This window comes from Ambystoma mexicanum, chromosome 6p (genome assembly GCF_040938575.1).
Source record: "Ambystoma mexicanum isolate Mex_15411 chromosome 6p, UKY_AmexF1_1, whole genome shotgun sequence".
NCBI classification, from domain to species: domain Eukaryota; kingdom Metazoa; phylum Chordata; class Amphibia; order Caudata; family Ambystomatidae; genus Ambystoma; species Ambystoma mexicanum.
The window spans coordinates 489,594,903-489,601,616 of record NC_090935.1 but is presented as its reverse complement, the minus strand read 5'-3'; the positions used below and the strand labels follow the sequence as shown (position 1 = coordinate 489,601,616).

Genomic DNA, 6,714 nt, shown 5'->3' with positions numbered 1-6,714 from the left:
TATTGTTCCCATTTTGTAGAACGATTGTTGCCTTATTTAAAACATGATATACAAACCTATGAGTCAACATGGCCATCTCAAACTGCTGCCCAGATTTTGACTATGGCTATATATTATGCAAATCGCCATGCTAAAGATAAAGGAGAGAAGGACAAGAAAATGAAGGAATTAAAAGCAAGGGTGCTAATGCAACAGGCTTTTCCAGAAAGAGGCTGAGGTAATATGCTTATACCAAGGAGAAAAATAATGTACAGAGGAGGAAGAAGTGGTATTTCTCTGCCAAATATGGGAGCAGGTATGATAGACACTGGGTGTCATTTTTGCAAGGCAGAAGAACACTGGGTAAGGGAGTGTCCTTTGCGCCGGAGAGGGCACTGACGTATTTATGGGCGAGGAATGACAAGAGGAAACTTTTTAAGAACTGAGGTTGGGAACATCATAGTAGCAAAGACAGAGACATTGGAAGAGAATGAGTGAGGCCGGCAAAAACGTTAGCCAACTGGCTGGCAGCTTTTAAAATTTTGGCCCAAACCATTCACCTAAAAGATCCTTCGTTAAGCCCAGCACTAATGGGTTACACAGGGCTTGCGTGATACAGGAACACAATATACTGGGCGGCAACAAATGGTTCCTAAGAGATCAACGTTTTCGCCTCAGGATGGCACATGACCCTGATTTGAAGTGGGTTCACAAATCAGTAGAGGACTGGCTGGGATCCACCAGGGGGACCATTGAACAAGCGGATGGGTCTATAGTATTCACAGGGGGCCGGGGGAACCAGATGGGGATCATAAATGAAGGTTTGATGCTGCCAGGGACGGGATCACCCATGGGGCCCTCACTTAACAAAGCAGGGCCTGGGGGGAGGCGGTAGGGCCGAGACCACCAGTTGGGCTAACAACGGCGGGATAACACAAGCTGGGCGGCCAGGGACAGGGGTATTACCAACGGCACCTGCACAAGGGACGGTTAGGGCTGGGGGCGGTGGAACTTCGGCTCCTCCAATAGGGAGGTCTCAGTTCTATTGCCGATTTTTTAACGAGGGGGGACTCTGCAACTGGGGTCCGAGTTGCAAATTTCGCCACGCCTGCTCACTATGCGGGGTGCAGGGACATGCAGCACGGAGTTGTCGAGGTCGAATAGCGGCCGAGCCAGCAAAACAGGCGCGATGAGGCAGACACGGGGGGAGGGGCGCCACGAGGGCCCCAAGGGTGTTTATACAAGTCCGAATCTAGCAGTATGTAATTTCACGATGTCAAGCAGTATGTAATCCATTAAAATTTATGTCGTTAAAGGTGACTGTGTGGCTGGTACTTCACTGAATTCGGGGGCAGGGGCAGGGACATGGACACCGAAGGGACCGAACGGACAAGGCGGCCACGGTAATGGAAGGCGGGATGGGGCCGAAGGGGCAGAGGAAGGGAGGGGACGGAGGGATGTATTAGACCACAAAGGGTTCTCACCAGTCAAGGTGGAGAAGCTGTTGGCGTGGTTATCACAATACCCCCCCACGCAAGGAAGGAACTTATTGGCGGAGGGTTTCACGATGGGTTTTCGCATCCCTTACAAGGGGGCTATTAGGTCCAGATATGCAGCAAACGCAAAATCAATAAAAGAATGGCCTGTGGTGGTTAAGGAAAAATTTTTCAAAGAAATAGAACTAGGAAGGGTGGCAGGACCTTACCCAAGGTCCCCGCTGGCAAACCTCATCATCTCCCCACTGGGGATTGTACCAAAAAAGAACAAGGGCAAGTTCCGCCTCATACACAACCTATCATACCCAAAAGGGGGGGTCGGTGAATGATGGGTTGGATGTGGCAGACTGTTCGGTTTCATATGCATCATTCGACCAAGCAGTTAGCCTCGCACGTATAGCTGGCAAGGGGGCACTGTTGGCTAAAGTGGACATAGAGGCTGCATTCAGATTACTGCCGGTGCACCCAGACAGTTTTTATTTACTAGGCTTCCAATTCGAAAATCAGGTCTTTGTAGATCTATGCATGCCAATGGGGTGCAGCATTTCATGTGCATACTTCGAGGCATTCAGCTCATTCCTCGAATGGGTCTTGGGAAAACTGGAGGGGAGGGGTGGAAAAACTCATTACCTAGATGATTTCTTGTTTATAGGAAGCCGTGGCACAAATATTTGCGCCTCTTTACTGGACAAATTCATTACACTGGCCCACGAGCTGGGGGTGCCCTTGGCAGACGACAAAACCCAAGGGCCATGCACTAAACTAACATACCTAGGGATAGAAATAGATACCGAGGAGGGCTCATGCCGCTTGCCCAGGGACAAGATTGCGGAATTCATAGCAGACATTGACGTGGCACTTGCAAGCGAACGAGTCACTGTGAAAAACATCCAATCTCTGGTGGGAAAGTTCAATTTTGCCGCGAGGGTTATTCCGGCTGGGAGGGTGTTCGCAAGGCGGTTGGCCAGGGCAACAGGGGGAGCCGAAACAGCATGGCATAAGGTACGCATGGGGAAGGGCATGAAAGAGGACCTCCGAGTGTGGCGCACCTTTTTAAAAGACTTCAATGGGGTGTGTCTATGGCAGGCACCGTGGACAACCAGCGCTCAGTTACAGCTGTTCACGGACGCGGCAGGGTGGGTGGGTTTTGGGGCCATATTGGGGAGGAAGTGGTGCAGGGGCGACTGGCCCAAGCAGTGGAGCAGAAGGGGCCTATGCACGAACATAACAGTGTTGGAATTATTCCCGATTGTAGTTGCTCTACACATCTGGGAGAGCGAACTGACCAACAAGCGGTTGGTGATATGGTCAGATAATATGGCCGTTGTCCAGGCGATCAATAACAATGCGGCACGATGCCCAGCCACGCTATCGCTGCTGCGCAACTTAGTACGGAAATGCTTGTACATAAATGCAGCGGTATGCGCGAGGCACATTCAAGGAGTGTCTAACACGGCGGCGGATGCTCTTTCTCGTTCACAGATGGCACGATTCCGGAAAGCGCATCCGCAGGCACGGCACAACATGACGCCATTCAACGAACAGCTGTGGCACCTCGTAAGCTGGAGCAGGGAATGCGACAGTTAGCCACCAGGGCTCTGGCAGGGAGCACTAGGGCACGCTACAGAGCGAATTTCACAACATTCCTAAATTACACCAGACATTTGGGGGCGGTGAGTGGGGAGGAGAAGGTGCATGGATTCACGCTCAGGGCAAAGGAGGAGGGAAAATCAAGGTCATGGATGGCGGCGCACCTCAGCGCAGTGGCCTTTCATCATCAGCTTGAGGGTACGTCCGACCCAACCAAAGGTTTCTTGGTCAGGTCGGCCCTAAAAGGCTGGGACAGGGATAGGGGTACCACGCAAACAATACATGAGAGGAGACCCATAGAGTTCGAATTACTAAAGAAGATAATGAGGGCCTTAGCAGACGTATGCTACTCAGGACACGAGCATACCATGTTCAAGGCCTGTTATTCCACGGCCTTTTTCGGCGCGTTACGGGTTAGCGAGTTAGTGGCCGCGGCGAAGAGCGATAGAGAACACAGGGCGCTGCTAATAGGGGACATCTCCATCATGAACGAAGTACTATATATAAAGATAAGGGTATCAAAAACCGACCAAGGGGCCAGGGGCTGCTCCCTGGCCTTGGCGAGATTGGGGCAAGACACATTTTGTCCGGTAAAAAACATGGAAGGGTACCTAGGGATAAGGAGGGAGGGACCAGGGTACTTATTTACACACGCTAACGGCACACCACTCACACAGTTTCAGTTCCGGAGGGTACTGGCCAGCACATTAGAAAGAACAGGGGAGAACCCGGCACAATATTCCACGCATTCGTTCCGCATAGGCGCGGCAACCACGGCCATTAGAGAAGGTATGGGGGAGGATGCGGTCAAGAGGCTGGGCCGGTGGGATTCCGATAAATACAAAGTGTATGTACGCCTGTAAGACGGGCGGCACGGGATAGGGGGGGGGTATCTACGGAACAGGAGGAGGGACACATCAGGTAATCAGCTGTAATGTTTCCTTCCAGATGCGGCACGGGTGTGGATCGTGGGCCATTCCTTCGTCACTCGGGTGGCAGGAAGAGCACGGATTGCACACAGGGATGGCAACCTGGGCTTTCGGCAGACACAGATACGGTGGTTGGGAAAGGCCGGCCTCCACTGCGACCAGTTGTGGGACACCCTGGAAACGACCTCGCACATGCATGGTTATCCCGAGGTCGTGCTGATACATGTGGGGGGTAACGATCTGGTCACAAGGGGACGCAAGGACTTATCCGCTCGGCTAAGGGCCCTGTTTACCAGAATTGGCAGGGAATTCAAGGCGGTCGAAGTCATGTGGTCGGAAATTATCCCCAGAATGGTATGGAGGGGGGCGGTACGACACGGGGCGATTGAGGAATCGAGGCGAAAGACCAATGGGAGGATGGGGGGATTTTTGAAAAGCAGGGGAATGGTTTGGTTAAGGCACCCTTTGCTAACATTAAAAGTACCCGGGTACTTTGAATCCGACGGAACACACCTTTCGGATGTAGGAACAGCACTGATGTGCCTGGAATGGATAGAAGGGCTAAGGAAGGTGGGTTGTACATAAGGGCGGCCAAAGTGGGGGCACGGGTAAGGAGGGGGGGGAGAGGGATGGGGGGGGTGGGGTTGAGCAGGAGATCAACAGGGGAGGGTAGGAGATGCGGGAAGGGAGATTGGGGGAACTCTCTGCCGCCGGCAGCCCGCAGAGAGTCTTGGAGGAGTTACATTGCGATCCCTGTAGCAAAGCGCTGTCAGGCCCATAGGGGAATGCACAGCCAACAGATTAGATCTTACGGTGCCCCAGGAGTACTAGACTCAGGGGAGGCCCTGGGAAAAAGGGGAGGGAGATGGAAACCATTCCAAACCCAAAAGAGAGGGCCGGGGGGGGGGTCAAAAGAACGAAGCTCAAAATACAACAAAGGTATACAAGGGGAAGCCCTCCGGGGGGGGGGGAAGGAATTGGGGGATGAGGGCCTCAAGTAGAGGCTGTGCTAGAGAAGAAGGTGGGACGGCGAGTCTCAATAGCAGGGGACACTAGTGCATATGGACATCGCAGGATGATGACCTTTTAGGCAGGGAGAAAGTGGTGGGTCGGCACCGGAGGTCGGGGCCGGCCCGGTGTATGTATGAGATGCATTGGGACACTGTCGGTGGTGTCTGTATAGGAATTTGCCAGTCGCCAAGGGGCGGCCTGCGGTAGATAGAAGGGGACCTGGGGGACGCAGAGAGGGGAGGGGGCGGGCAGAGCTGCATTTTGGGTCTATGGACCAAAGTTAAGAGGTGAACTACACGATATGGATGGGGCAAGTGGCAATCAGCGACAGATGAACACGGGGTAGAGAGAAGATAGACAGGGCCGGGGTACCCCGGAGGCGTCCGCTTGACGCCGACGGGGAGGGGGGGGGCGACCCTAGGTAACCTCACACGGAGTAGAAGAACCTGTGGTGTGGTGAATTACGGATCGTATGTAAGATAACTCCAAGACTTTATGCAAAATAAAGCTGCTGTGGCATTAACACTTCCAATCCTACACTTGTCTCCGCCTATTATTGCTTGCACGGGGAAGGTGGAGGAGGGAAGGCCGGCACGGGAGAAAGGGTGGGGGGGGACCAGGAGGGGAGCGGCTGGGGGGAGGTGCCGGCCTACACGACACCGGGGCTACAGAATGGAGGGGTGGTGGGTGTGCAGTGGGGGGGAGGCGAATGGCGTTAGGCTGCCCCCGCTAAGTACTTTTTACTGCACGTCTGTACAAGGTGGTGCGGCGGTTTCCGAAAGTTTATTTCACCAAATCAGCTTCCTGCCTATAGTAGCACCAAAAGCAGCCCAAACCTCTGTTGCCTACCCCCCACGAAGTCTTCCCGGAGTCACTCCTTTCCCATTTCCATCCCTGCTAACGGGAACTCGGTCCGGCCCTTTCCCGCACGGCCCTCATATCAGAGCAGAGCTCGTCGTCTCCCGGGGCCCGCCCCTTTGCTGAAAAGAACACGAACTGCTGAAACGTGACTGGACGCTCGAGTCACGTGAAGGCAGGGCCTGCGCTAGGGTCCTTTCTTTCTGCTGGATTAGTCATCATCGCTGTTCTGTGAACTGTCTGGGCTCGGGAGAGTGTCCCTCAGTGCTGCTGGCAAGTCTAGCCCTTTGGGGATGGATCTTCCCCGGTGCCTGTAGTAGGGGACGGAGTCTGAGGAAGAAGCCTGGCACTCAGTCACATCTCTGTCAACCCCCAGGCCCTGGCACTGAGTGAGTAGCGGGCTGGGCTGGGTCGGCCTCTGTGGAGTTCCCGATGTTTTCGTTGTTGGTGTGTGGCACGGGCTGCTGTGGTTATGACCGCGAATGTGGCGCTATGGGCTGCTGGAGTGAGGCACGGGTTCGGGTCGCGGAGGCAAGTCTTGCATCCTCTGCCTCCCTGGCAGGAGCAGCTGTAATGTCGCAGTGCTGGCGCGTGTGTTTGTATGTGCTGCTGCTCCCGTGGAAGGGTTGGGGGGGGCCGTGTCCCTTCCCTTCGGGTGGGAGAGCTGGCTCCTGGAATACCGACGCAGCGCGGAGCCTTCCGCTGCGATACACTCCACGCTCTCCGGGGTTATTGTCCGGCATGTGCCTCAGTGTTGTCACCAAGTTTATCCGTTTTGGAGGAAGCGGTCTACCAATGTGACGTTTTGGATGCTTTTAATATGTTCTGTGGTTTTGGTAGGCATTGTATGC

General features: G+C 54.1%; 1 protein-coding gene across 4 annotated transcripts in view; it reads left to right on the top strand.

The window, feature by feature from the left end:
- The first annotated feature begins 6,061 nt into the window (after positions 1 to 6,061).
- The window catches only part of IL6ST (interleukin 6 cytokine family signal transducer), a 612,349-nt gene continuing 611,696 nt past the window's right edge, over positions 6,062 to 6,714 (top strand). For 2 of the 4 annotated variants that reach the window (XM_069627291.1, XM_069627293.1), the window contains exon 1: positions 6,062 to 6,252. The gene's annotated coding sequence lies outside the window, so the exon portion shown is untranslated. The remainder of the gene's footprint in view (positions 6,253 to 6,714) is intronic. The other 2 variants (XM_069627294.1, XM_069627292.1) reach the window with 2 other exon arrangements.